General features: G+C 45.0%; 1 pseudogene; it reads right to left on the bottom strand.

The window, feature by feature from the left end:
- Positions 1–12,019: 12,019 nt before the first annotated feature.
- Positions 12,020–12,222, bottom strand: LOC140214296 (U2 spliceosomal RNA; annotated as a pseudogene).
- Positions 12,223–12,426: the final 204 nt, after the last annotated feature.

Raw genomic sequence — 12,426 nt, 5'->3', positions numbered from 1 at the left:
CTACGCATCATTAACAAACTTCCTTTTGAGGAAACTTTGATGCCGTACTCAGTGGCAGCCGAAACAAAGAAACGCGTATGCTTTCAAGCTTATTCTACGACCGTCGAATAATGTAAAGAAGAGAGTAGTGTCAAGATGTATAGCGATGGTACTCAGACACACTACCGGAACGAATGAATGAAAAGAATTAAGCGAAACAGACAATTGGGCGCATTGCGATAATTTGTCAACTGATGTAACTGCAGCACATAAAATAAAGAACGCAGCACAAGTAAAAGAAAGACACATACGATCGCTAGAGAAAGTATCCATGCGTAACAGATACGCGATCTTTCACAGACACAAAGAATGAGATAGCAGAAGCGCTGTGAGGGAAAACGCCCGCAGATGATGTGAAGTTTAAGTGGTAAAGCTTATCAATTTACACCTAATGCCCTGTTTTTACAATCTGAGACAGCCGTTGAAGAAAGACAGGGTGCAACTGCCATCGTACGTTATAGTAGTTGGCATTACTCACATATGTTCTGGAGTCTTCTGCAGCGTTCACAACGTCTTCATACGATCTGATTTGGATGGCCCTGTCTTCAGTCAAAATGAAGACAGCTTCTTATTGCTGTCGCCATTTTTCTCTTTCGCTAAGACTGAGCTCATTGTACCGGAACATTTGGAGATGACATTGGCCAGGGTTTAAAGATATGCGAATGCCACGTAGTTGGACAGAACCAAGGTAATGTTGTTTACCGTCGCTTGTAGGTACTCAAATTATTTTTTTTTTCAATTCCGCTTCATTAGACAATTAGTGTTCATTATTTATTGAACTATTAAAATATTATGATTAGATGGAAAGTATCAATCAGAAAATTTACAGCGACATGCAAAACTCCCGATAGAGCTTTCTGTTGCTCAAGCTTTTGCTACATAAAAGTGTTTTTCCGAGCATGAAAGTAGCCCGCCAATGCAGGCAAAACTGCCGCGCGACTGGCCGCTCGAGGCAATTTGCGTGTATTCGCGCGCTTCTTTCACACTTGAAAAAACACTTGTATGTAGCATGTATTCAGCAACAGAAAGCTGTATTGGCAGTTTTTCGTGTCGCTTTACAATTTTCTCATGGACACTTTTAATAAAACCTTCATAAAACCCGCGTCAAGAAAGGAATGCACCGTTTTAATATATATATATATACATACCGAAGCTTTGTCAGGCCGAAGAAATTTCGGCTTTTTTTCCGGATCTCCCTTTTTCACCTTGTATCCAGTGGTGAAAATAAAAATCATGATGATGATGATGATGTATGTGTGTGTGTATATATGTATGTATATATATATATATATATATATATATATATATATATATATATATATTCCTGGAATCACTTCAAGGAGAGACGCTAAACGAACATTTGTTGAGTGACTCGTCTAGTTTTACGCTCATTCTTAGTATCCTATAAACAGCGGGTTTACCCATAAATATTGGATTGCAGTGTCGTCCATGATCATCTAGCTATCATCACGTCATGTTCTCACGCTCAGCATCGCACTCCTCATGCAGTTATGAAGAACAAGAATTTCCCCCTTGTAGTGCATTGACGCCACCGAGAGAAGAGACGTTTTTTAAAACATAAAGGCATTGACATGTTTCCGACCTGCTATAGCTTCCCGCGCATCCGAGTCGCAAAAGCATTGCATTCGGGACCTGTTTCACTACTAGAAGGAAGTGGCTATGGGGCACTGACATTGGACACTACCTATAGATATTTTGGAGACGCTTACCATTGGCCTGTCAATCAGCTCTGGCGATCGGGAATTTGCTTGCTGCTCTTGTGTACCACGCAGGTCGTGATAGCGGTGCGATCTCGGAAGGTATTTCTGACATCAGAATAGGCAATATTGCAATGAATGAGGACTGAATGTTGCGTAGATAGCATAAAGAAATTATTTTTGAGAAGATGGCTATAATGCAAAGGGAAAACGCTCCTGGGAGCTCTACTTCGTTAGCTGTGCCTAAATAGTAAGCGACTTGGTCTTACTCCGGGTTAGGTCATCAGCACTAGGTTTTCGCTTCTGGGATGTGTTTAATGCTATCGGTGATTTCATTCAAGGTAAGAAACGCTTATCTTGCTCATTCTTGCTTTCCTTACTATGCATTTCGTAATTCCAAATTATTAGCAGCTTAGATTTTTTATTAACATTATGTTTTTAACGAAATCGTCCATTGAATCACACAGTATTTGCTTGTTCCTAAGTTTTCGTCATTCCTTTCTTCATTTGTTCCAGGAGTTATATGTGCGTAAAAGCCATACTGTCCTTGGCACACCCTTCATTATGGGTACAAGCCATTTTTTCAAAGTTCGTCACCATCACCAAGGTAGCGACATCCGCGGTGGGAGCCTACAACTTGTCCCAGTGCGTTCAGAGCAGGTGGAATTGCTGCCATCTCCCGATCTTTTTTTTTTTCTTGCGCAGCCCGCCCCAGCGTCGACAATCTTCAACGGCAAGCAACTGTATCCTCTAGTGGGACTGCAACCGGGTTGACGAATGGTGTGGACCCCCACCTTTATCCTTATATCGCACAAACAAGGTGCCGTCGCATCATTAGATACGATCACGCCAGCCGAAGTTTGCCGTGGTCTATATAGAGGCGTGGCTCAGTGGCGCATTCCCACGGGGTTGCAGGCTGCATCGGCAATTGATGGAAGCGCACACTGCCCACAGCATTAGTAGATGATGTGCTTCGTTTTATGTATGCGGCATTTGGCTCACACGCCCGCCTGATGCATAGTTTGCATCTTGAGGAACTTGTGGCAGAAAAACGACCGAGAGCGGGTTTCTCTTGAGTACGTCGAAAAAGAACCGGCACAAACGAAGAGGTGACCCAGCTCACACACGAAAACAAAGCTTGTCACTAGCCACACGTTTGTTTAAATTTCCCGGGTGGCCCGTTCACGCTCAGACGCATGTTAACCTTACCTCGTGGAAGATGAGAGCGAGGCGAAGTCTATGAGATTAATCATGCTGTGCCAGCTGAAACTGTCAATGTGGAAGTGTTTGGACTGCCGGCAATATTTTCATACATATTCATGCAAATGACCAATGTGGCAGTCATTTCACAGTCACCGATATATTTGTGTTGTGAACAAACAGCGCCAAAGTAGGTGATTTTCTTTGTTTCTGAAGGTTTTTTGCGAGTACAGGCTGCTTGAAGTAAAAAGTGCATTTCTATTTATTGAACTGATGCTGTAAACGTATTGCCTGTATGACCCAATAGACGTTGATGCCAAATTGCTAATGCGGCAAGTGGCTACTGACATATCAGTATTTCAAAGATACTCGGACCGTGGCCACAACCGTCACTGGCTCGAAAAGCGATTCGTGCACTAGTGCGGTACTTGAAGTGCACGGGCTTAAGAGACCGCTTATAGTGTCATTGTGTACGCTGTCCCTCCCACACGTACTCAGTACTTACTCTCTCCCTTTCTTCCTCTTTCTATTCCCCTTTCCCCCACCCCCAGTGTAGGGTAGCAAACCGGATGCTGTTCTGGTTGACCTCCCTGCCTTTCCTACCCTTGCTTTCTCTCTCTCTCTCTCTCTCTCTCTGGGTATAGCTGGTGCTGTAATACACGTTTCGTGCCTACCACATTCCTTCGTTTTCCGTTCGCCTGTAGAACTCCAATTTTTGGGATACATCGACGCCCAGCTTTATATGGCAGTGATGCTGTCACTGTAGACAAAAATACCACGTATTGTGAGATAGGAATGCAAAGAAGAAATATGGCGATGCATATTTAGGTGTCAATAATTAAGAAACATGACAAAGAACACTCCGACGAGTGCGATAGTACCATTAATAGTAATAAATGCATTACAGTCACACAGCTTAAAAGCAGGTGACCTATTGTGCACCGAAAGAAAGGGCTCGTCCATCAACGCATGTCTTCTAAAACTTGTTATTCCAGGTAACCCAAAAGCATTTCTAGTATTCGGCATTTCACGCGTAAGCTCATTACGAAAGTTCTAGTGTATTTAGGTAATTTTAGAACTTTGGCGGATACCATGTACTGATAAGGCCCAAGAAGTTGGAGTTTCATTTACTGTGTTCCTAAGAATAGAATAAATATATTTAGACCTTTGAAGAGCATTCATTATGTAAATAAAGTGAATCGTTCGGCAAAAATAAAAATTGGGTCATTCGTGTTGTTGTATTACATTTTTTTGTTCCGAGTACACGTATAGTGCAGCGGTTCGAACTGTACCGCGGTGCTCATGGTTCATCCGAAAATGCGGAAAGCAGTGTTCGTACAATAACAAAACAAGACATGAACGCATAAGTAATTCAAACTATATGCCTTCTACATAGCATCGATTTGACGGAGCAGCTGAAGAGAGCATTATATTTATTGTTGAAGTTAACGCGGGGCATGCGATTAGGCCGTAAACCAAAGCAGTTTCGTTAAGTACTGCGCCTGAAATCAGGGAGATAGCACCAGACGCAGCTGTGTATCTTTCGTACACTAATTTTGAGGGGTAAATCTTTTCTGCAAGCATATAAATGTGGCTGTGCTTGGCATTGGAGGATAAGTGGTGTGTTTTACGCGCTTCCGGCTAGTTACATACGCAGAGGTCGTTGATCTGGACTAAGAGAACTTATTAACTAATTCAAAGACGACTAGTCACGTAAGCAGTGCTTTAGCATGGAAAAAAATGGGAGGGGCGTGCTATCAGAGCCTTTCTCGGCATTATACTACTTATACCCAAAGTCCGCTCAGAGGGCAGGTCGCTTTTCAGGTCGGTTTTAAAGAGAAACTTTCTTTACCAAGCATCCCGTGGTTTTGCCTGGGTGGGTCGTTTGGTCGGTCGGTCGGTTTCTCACTGAGTAGATGCAGCCTCGTTTAAAAAAAAAAAAAAAAAAGAAGAAGAAAAAAACGCGTCCGGCAGTAGGATTTGAAACACGGCCTGCCAGCGCAACACCCCAACGTGTTGGGGTGTTGCGCTTTCACATCCCATCGCGTAAAAATTTCCAGAAAAAAGAACAAGAAAAACAAAGTGCTAGAATATATTAAGGCTACTTAAAACGCATTCAAATATCAGGCAAGCACGTGCAAGCGTCCTTGTACACTTTGTATGATAATGCACGACCACATATCTTCCGAGCAAAAGTCAGTTCACGAACTAACTGCTTTGTTATTTTATTCTATGCATTGCTTCCTTTATCACCTAAATGAATCATCCTTTACGATGTGCAGTGTAATGACAGAAACTTTCTCATGTGGTGAATACAAGAATGTGAAGCTTCTTTGGTGATATTATTGAAAAAGGCGCGACATTGTTCATAATCTACTCGAAAAAAAAATACTTGATATTCGGTTGGATACGTTTCTGGCGCTATGAAAATTGTATTTGGTTCGGTTGCCTTCTGGAACACTTCATATTCGATTCCACGTCACCATGTTCTATTCGCTCATGCCCGATCTATTGCAACCGGTGTTTCGGAGACTAAGTTGCTGGCGCTGAATTTCCCTGGCGCGTCCGCCATGCTAGAGAGGAGAAAGGCAACAGCACGGAGTCTCTTGCTTTTTATTTTTAAAAAATGAGCCAGTTGGAAATAAAAGCATTCGGGATCCGCCATCCCTTTCTTCAAGTCCCGGACAGTCAAGTACAAGGGACGCCCCAAAAGCAAGTTTTGTCTTCTTTTTTTGAAAGAGCAGATGGTACACCAGGTGAAACAAACAACCGCCATAAGAATCCATGCCCGTTGTTTGTTCAACGACGCAAGGAGCGTTAGGGAAGAAGAAATGACGCGCATGCGCATGGCGCTGAAGTAGAGACAGTAGCAGCAGACCGGTGTGCTCGAGGTTATTCGAGTACAAATCACGATGACAAACAGACGTGTGCTGACAACACGGTCGTCAGTGGAAGTGCGTGCTGTTTTATCCGGTATCAATGGGCACGTGGGACTAGTGTGTTCGTCATCCATTAAAGCCTACACACCGTGCATGATGAAGAGGTTATTTCTCAGGCCTCGCATTGGAGGTCACCGAGTTTTACCACAGTGGTTTCTTCAAACTAATTGCAAGCTACGACAAGTGTCTCAGTGTCGGTGGCGAGTATGTGCAAAAACAGTGCAAGGTGTATGTACTGTGGAGTGTATGTATCTGTAGTATGTAAGTATTGTGTAGTGTATTCATGATGCAATAGTGTGTTCTTTTTTGGCGAGAAAGATCCCTTGTGAAAATAAAGGAGGAAACTTACTTTCGCAACGTCCCTCGTAAAATAGCTGCCACAGTGCAAAAACATGACTAGGCAATGTTTTATGCTGCTATGAATATATAACCGTTTCTTTTACGTGAATGAAACTAAACATCGCAGAAGAGATGGTAATGAGCGGCTCTGTGGATTACTGTGCAGTGTTGTACGAAATAATTGCCGATAACTGTGATAACGGCAGTTACACTTAGGAGAGCAGATAGTTGGGCTAGTTAGTTGAAACGCACACTGAAAAAGTTTGTGCCGAGATACGAGGACAGTGAAGAAAAGACGAGGACGAGCGCTCGTCCTCGTCTTTTCTCGGCTCTTCTCGTGTCTCCGCACAAACTTTTTCAGTAGGATAACGGTAAGTTTGTGCAATTGGCTCACGTTGGAAAATGCTTAAGTTAGTGATGCTTAATTATTAAAAGTTCAAGAGAGAGAGAGAGAGAGAAAACAAGGGTAGGAAAGGCAGGGAGGTCAACCAGAACAGCATCCGGTTTGCTACCCTACACTGGGGGTGGGGGAAAGGGGAATAGAAAGAGGAAGAAAGGGAGAGAGGAAGCACTGAGTACGTGTGGGAGCGACACCATACACAAGGACACTATAAACGGTCTGTTAAGCCCGTGCACTTCAAGTACCGCACTAGTGCACGAATCGCTTTTCGAGCCAGTGACGGGTGGGGCCACGGTCCGAGTATCTTTGACTCGGTGAAACATCTCGAGTCCAGTCTGCGTAAAGTTGCCCGCAGAGAGAGGCGTTGGACATCGTAGCGCGGGCAGGTACACAATAGGTGCTCGATGGTCTCCTCGCACCCACAGGAGTCGCACATCGGGCTCTCGGCCATTCCCATACGGTAGGAGTATGCGTTCGTGAACGCCACTCCCAGCCACAAGCGACACAACAAGGTTGCTTCGCCGCGGGGAAGGCTAGATGGCAGTTGTAGCCGTAGCGTGGGGTCCAGTTTACGTAATCTGCAATTTAGGCCACTTGAAATCCAGAGATCTTGGGATTTCTTACGCGCAAGTTGGCGAAGTTCTCTGGCAGCGTCCGACCTCGCCAAAGGTGTTGGACGCGTCTTGGTATCTTCGTGGGCACACCGGGCAGCCTTGTCAGCTAGGTTGTTGCCGACGATGCCACAGTGAGCAGGAATCCACTGAAATATAATGTGGTGTCCACTTTCCAGAGCATGGTGGTGCAGTTCCCTGATTTCAGATGTCATTTGCTCGTAGGTTCTGTGACGTGATGCGGACTTGATGCTGTGAAGGGCTGCCTTTGAGTCACAAAATACGACCCATTTCTCTGTAGGCTCTTCGGTGATGTACATCATAGCGGCATGGAGAGCTGCAAGTTCTGCCGATGTAGATGTAGTCGTGTGCGACAATTTGAATTTAACTGTAACGTTCTTGGCTGGAACGACGAATGCGGCAGTTGAGCTGGTAGGTGAGGTGGAACCATCGGTATATATATGTATGCGGTCATGATACGTCTGGTGCAGTAATGTGAGCGTAAGTTGCTTCAGAGCCGGCGATGGATGATTGGACTTTTTTGTGATTCCAGGAATAGCAAAATTCACTTGAGGCTGTCGCAGGCACCACAGGGGAGAGGAAGGCTTCGCCGCCGGTGTAAATGATGCCGGTATGTACTCATGATGAGCGCTAATAACTCGTGAAAAGGTCGCTTGAGGTCTCTCGGCTGGTAGGGAGGCCAAATGATGGTCGGGGATCCTTGACAGATGGCGAATGTGCGCTCTGAGAGAGTCGACAGCTACATGTGTCTGGATTGTATGGTCTCCTGCGATGGCGATTGTCGCTGCTGTTGAGGTGCACCTAGGCAGCCCTAAACACGTGCGTAGGGCTTGACCTTGTATGCTCTCCAAGGCGCGAAAGTTCGTCTTGCATGCATTTGACAATACTGGTAGGCTGTAACGAAGGAGTCCGAGAAACAAAGCCCTGTACAGCTGCAACATAGAATGTACTGGTGTACCCCAGTTTTTCCCGCATAGAAATCGGAAGACCTGAGCAATGGCGACTAGCTTCTTCTTCAGATAGACGCAGTGAGGGCTCCACGAGAGGTTGCGGTCAATGATGACGCCCAGAAAGCGATGCGTCTTAACATAGAGTACAGCTTGACCATTGATCGTAACAGGATACGATGACATTTGTTTCCGCGTAAAACCAAGTAATGCACACTTTTCAGTAGACACACTGAGGCCTTGCTCTCGGAGATAAGAAGCCGTCATGGTTGCCGCCCGCTGAAGCCTGGCTCTTAGCTGAGGGCGAGTCACCGCAGAGGCCCAGATGCAAATGTCGTCGGCGTATATTGAGACATGTACTGTCTGCGGTAGGTAATCCGCTAGTCCTACCAGGACGAGGTTGAACAAAATAGGGCTCAACACTCCACCCTGCGGCACACCACGGCAGATGGAATGGTCTGAAGTTGGGCCGTCTTCGGTCTGTAAGAAAAAACGCCTCTCAGTCAAATAGTCCCGAATCCATTGATACATCCGGCCACCAACTCCAACAGCCTCAAGTGAGTTTAGTATGGCCTCGTGGGCGACGTTGTCGTATGCTCCTTTTATATCCAGAAAAAGTGCCGCAGATAGGCGCTTGAGGCTTTTTTGATTTTGGACCCATGTTACGATGTCGATGACGTTGTCGATGGACGTGCGACCTCGACGAAAACCTGTCATGGCGTCCGGATAGATGTTGAATCGTTCTAGGTACCATTCCAATCGAGCGAGAATCATTCTTTCCATCACTTTGCCGACGCAGCTCGAAAGCGCTATCGGACGATATGATGAGATCTCAAGCGGAGACTTTCCAGGTTTCAGAATGGGGATCAAGCGGCTCGATTTCCATTGTTTAGGAACGGCGCCGTTCTGCCAAGATTCATTGTAGTAGTTGAGCAGCTCATCACGTGCGTCATGTCCAAGGTGGCATAGGGCAGCATACGTGATGCCATCAGGTCCTGGTGACGAAGAACGCCGGCAGGTCGCCAACGCAGCATCGAGCTCTTCGAGTGAAAATAGCACGTTCATTTCTGGTACACGTGCCTCAGGGATGTCATTCAATGCTACGTCAGTAATGATGGCCACGGACCCAGCAACCCGTGCACAGAACTCTTCAGCCACTTGAAGTTCCGAGCGGAGTTGGTAGAGGGCCAGAGCAGCGAAGGGCTTCCTTTGATGCGGAGATGAGCGAAGACCCCTAACCGTTCTCCATATGTGCGAGAGCGATTTGCGGGGATCAAGCGACTGACAGAATGCTTTCCATCTCTTATCTTCCAATTTATCCATGCGACGCTGGACTTTCTTTTGTATGCGTCGTGAAGCCCTCAGATCCAAGACGGACTTCGTGCGCCGATACCTCCTCTCCGCTTGTCGGCGTGCTGCACGCAGCCTCTCCAGTTCCATGTCCAAGTCTGTTCGTCTTGTTGACCTTGGAAGCGAGCAGATGGATGTTTTCAATGCTTCTGCGATTGCTTCTTCGATAGTGTGTGAGAGGCCTTCCCGACAATGGCCCCTGGGTTATCACAGGTGATTTCAACGCGCATCACCAGCTATGGGGAAGCACTAAAATTGACTGCAAAGGCAAGAGCCTTGCCTCCTTTGCTGCCGACCATGATTTGTGCTGCGTGAATGACGGCAGCCCTACATTTCTGCGAGGCACGACCTACAGTAGCTGCTTGGATTTAACTTTGGTGTCACGGCGCTTTGCCTCGAGCGTCCAATGGTTTACAGACATAGAAACACATGGAAGCGACCATATTCCAACATACATAAAGATTAGAGGAGTTGAGCAACGCTCCTCTACTGCCTTGCGTACAGTTGATTGGTCAAAATTTCAGAAGGATATGGATGACACATTAAAAGTTCAATTTTCTTTCAACGACAATGATGCCGTGACAAAGCAAATACAACGACATTACGACGCCAATAGCGGCATCATGACCTTGAGAGCGGCAAGGCATTTATTACTACGACACTCGGTCGACTAACAACGCACAAGAAGATCACTGTTTTTTGGATGTTAGTGAGAGGTTTCTGAAACAGCCTTCTGACAAGTATTTCTTTTTCCGAGAGGAACGTTGAAAACTACAGCGGGGCTGAGGCAGCTGACCACTATTCCGCACATGGCCACAATACGTTGTGTTCGGCTATTATTTTTCAATCAGTTAATAATATTCCAATTGCACCATGAGCTTAGAAAGCTTGGCTTCTCTTCATTAGTTTTACCTACTGTTTTCAATGTTAACAATTTACACTTTTTCGTTTAAGATTCAGGCACAGCTTATGAACAGCGAAACACCAGCAGCATTGCTCTAAAGTTTGGTATTCCATGCCATAACCCCTTTGAGCAATTAAAGTATGATACATTAGGAGCAGCTTCTATATGAAGAAGGGTGTAGAATTGGGCTTGTTGGTAAAACATGCTTTAAAAGATGAGTGACAGCGCAAGGACAGCAGAAGGGACAGAAGAGAGAACGCAGCGCTATAAAGCACTCTGTATATAGCACATTATAAAGTGCTCGGTACATATAACGTATTAAACTTCTATTTCAAGTTTGCTTGAAAATGAACTCATGCGAGACAATAAGCCGTACGCGGAAAATCAGCGTAAGGAACGAAAGTATAATTCATTACCTGAGCTGAGTGAATTTATTCACATGTGATATATTTACAAGTATACCATGTTTCATAGACACAAGAGGAAACCGAAATCTTTCCCAAGAAGCAAGTATGCGTACATCCAATCCTGCCATCTTTTTCAAGTGCAAATAATCAATTATATAGTTTACATATTGACATCAGTTATTATCAGGGCCCACGGGCATTAAAGAGAAGAGTGGGTACAGTTCGTGAAAGTAAAAACAACCGAATAAAAAAAAACAGATGAACATCAAAGTAAATTAGTACCATAGCTTAACAGTTCATTCGAACGTTCCTGCTAATACAATGTTTTCTACTGCATCGTGAAAACGTACAGTTTGACTAATGGGTACAATATAGGCGGTAAGTTAAAGTACCACTGTTGTGAAGTCCGGAGCATGAACGACTAAAAGCACAAATGCTTAACTTATAAGCAGAATGAAAGCATGGTGAAATATAGCAGGGAGGAGGATTGAAATTATTGCTTTATTGGTCGATGGCAAAACAACTCATTAAACATGATTAAACGCGCAATTTTTCGACAAAATGCTGTGTATAGAGATGTTGAGAGGCCCCTTAATTACGGTTGTAGTTGCTGTAGCTAAACAACTTGAGAGAGTAGGAAACACAAAAAGCGATTCTGAGTAAGTTCTACACATTTATTTACGATAACTTGACTAGGATCTCATATTGACGCCACATGCTCAGGTTTATAACGCACGAGGGTCGAACTAAATTTGCCGTAGCTCGAAATAATTGCTTTTTAAAACGAAGCTTTACATGCCTAGCCAATACATCCATCCGTCCGTCTGTCGCCTGTATGCCGAAAACTCCTGCGGCGCAACCCCATGCTTGAGTAGTCACCCGCGTCCGGTGGCTGATGACCCGGCGTGGCCTATAGGCCAATCGCGTGAGGCGAAACTGAACGCAAACTGAAAGTGCGTTTCGAACAACCATCTCCGGCTGCAGCCCTGTTCGGCAGCAGCAACTATACCTTGTTTTCACTTTTAGCATCGTTTAACCCAGTATTCCTCTACTACTGACATTTTTTAAAAGTTGAGTGAGCTTGTTACACCGAAACTGTTTATGGCCAGGGTTCCATACACTTTTGTTCCTGCGTGTGCGCAAGAACCACGTGACGATCCAAGAGGTATAGTGCATCGCCGGGCCGACCAGCAGCGGAGATGAAACGGGCTTCAAGCACTCCCCCAACGTGCAAAAATAAGTTTAACATCTTGGGTCGAAATATAGAGCACGTATAAGATATTAAGCTCACAAAAACAGATACGACACTTTGAACCGCATCGGCCATGTCTACGTTCCAAGAGCTAGCGTATCAACTTTCCTTTTAGTCTCCCGTGGTGCCGGTCCCGTCGTCCATGCAAATGTATACAAAAATAACGGTTAATGAGTTGATAGCATTGTTGGGAATTCTGTGTCACTTTTGTTTCATGCGCTATCCAGCTTCTTTAGTAATCCACCTTCACAGAGTGGAATGTCTGATCATTTTTATTTCTAAGCTACGTAGCATCAAGT

This window comes from Dermacentor andersoni, chromosome 11 (genome assembly GCF_023375885.2).
Source record: "Dermacentor andersoni chromosome 11, qqDerAnde1_hic_scaffold, whole genome shotgun sequence".
NCBI lineage: Eukaryota > Metazoa > Arthropoda > Arachnida > Ixodida > Ixodidae > Dermacentor > Dermacentor andersoni.
The sequence above is the reverse complement of the archived record's forward strand: the minus strand, read 5'-3'. Positions and strand labels throughout refer to the sequence as shown.